Source organism: Nicotiana sylvestris, chromosome 8, assembly GCF_000393655.2.
Source record: "Nicotiana sylvestris chromosome 8, ASM39365v2, whole genome shotgun sequence".
Lineage (NCBI taxonomy): Eukaryota > Viridiplantae > Streptophyta > Magnoliopsida > Solanales > Solanaceae > Nicotiana > Nicotiana sylvestris.
In genome coordinates this window covers 148,397,128-148,399,186 of record NC_091064.1, presented here as the reverse complement: position 1 = coordinate 148,399,186, position 2,059 = coordinate 148,397,128, and positions in this window count along the sequence as shown.

The window sequence follows — 2,059 nt, the reverse complement described above, 5'->3', positions numbered from 1 at the left end:
TGATGATGATCACTTTCTGCATTCCATTGGTTACCAATTGGCTGACTAATGCAAGATGTGCATAAGCCTCCATTGGTAGTATCTACAATGTGCACCTGCTGCTTTTGCCCTGACTCTTCCACCTTTTTGGTGAGTATACTCATCTGTGTCGTTAAGGTGGCCATATTTTCAGCAAGAGTGTTGGACGGATCTAAGGGCACTGAGTGAACTACTAGAGTGATAGGTGTATTCCCGGTTGTCCACCCCGAATTTTGTGCCATCTTGTCAAGCAAGCTTTGGCTTTCTCTCCATGTTTTGCTGAAGAATGCTCCACCAGCTGAAGCATCAACATTAGCCTTCACGCTATCTGTCAAACCCATGTAAAACTGCTGCCCCAACATCTGATCTAGAATACCGTGGTGCGGCCATATAACCAACATCCCTTTGAATCGTTCCCATGTTTCTTACAGTGTCTCCATTGATTTCTGTTTGAAGCTCAAAATTTCATCAATTTGCTGAGCAGTCTTGTTGGATGGATGAAACTTATTCACAAATTGCTTGACTAACTCCTCCCAAGTCGTGATGGAATTAATGGGGAGTGAGTTTAGCCAAGTCTGGGCAGCTCCTGTTACTGAGAATGGAAACAACAACAATTTTATTGCTTCCTGAGTTACGTTGGGTTGCCTTTGAGTTTTGTAGATTGACAGGAAATTCTTCAGGTGATGTTGAGGATCTTCAATGTATGACCCCGAAAATAGTCCCTTGTTTTGAAATAAGTGCAGCATATTGTTCGTGATTTGAAAAGATTCGGCATGTATCTGCGGAACTAATATCGCTGTGGCCAAATTCTCTGTTGTGGGTTGTGCCCAGTCATATAGAGCAGCCTCTGGCACAAGAGGAGCTACTGGCGCAGTTGGATCTAACACGTTATCCCCTATGTCTTGTTCGAGTTGTTCAGTTGATTGTTGTTGTTTGTTTTTCCGGTTGGCCCGATTCAACACCTTGAAAACTTTCTTGGAATCTGATAATGCTTCAAATACTTCACCATTTCTCGATGATTTTCTAGGCATGCACCTGTACAACCAAGTCAACAAACATTAAAATTTCAATGTATAGATTGAAAATAAAGAAAACTGACTACACTAAGAATTTTTATATTTCTTTCAACTGTAATTGATAACACCGTTAATTCCCCGGAAATGTCGCCAAAATTTGATCACGCCCAACTATGCCTTATAAAAGGACAAATCGGTCGCTGCAAATATAATCCGAGTACTTATCCCAGAGTTGAATCCTTAGGGAATTAACCTACCAATTACTCTTGTTAGACTCACTAAATTATGCGTAATCTACTTCCCAGATATTTTGAATAACAATTGGTGATATTTTTACTAACTATAACTGAACGAAGTTAAGTAAACTAATAGCTAACTATGATTGAGTTGTAAGCAAATAAGAGAAGGTACTAAGGTTATGATTTCCCCTATTGATGGAATTCCTTCCTGATATGTTTCACATAGAATTACCTAATCGTCTCTATTGATCATGAACACTCTTACTACCGTAAATCTCTCCCGAGTAATTACGATAATTTACTAGACGCACTCTCCTGAGTTACGCTAGTTGACTTTTATTATGGCTTACTTTAGATCGCACCCAAGGCTTTGTTATCCCTAATCTCGCCTTTAACCCTCGGTTATTGATTCCTCATATACTTTGGGAGTGTTGTTGTTCAATAATTATCTAAATATCTACTATCTCATGAGTAATACATACTAAATAGGCACAACTAATTGAGGATCCTATCAATTAACTACAACAATAATGTAGTTGAACAATAACTACTGCAAAAAAGACTTTTGGCGGTAATTATTTAGCGGCAATAAGACAATTGTTGCTAATAAATTTTTTAAGCTGAAAAATTAGCGGCACATGAATATTAGCCAGTAAAAGATATCCTTTTACGCAATAAAAAAACAATTGCCACTAAAACTTACTAATTAAATTAATTTTTTTTTATTTTTTTAACTTTTCCCTCGACACAAAAAGAGAAACATCTTGCCTCCAATTTTTTTGGGCG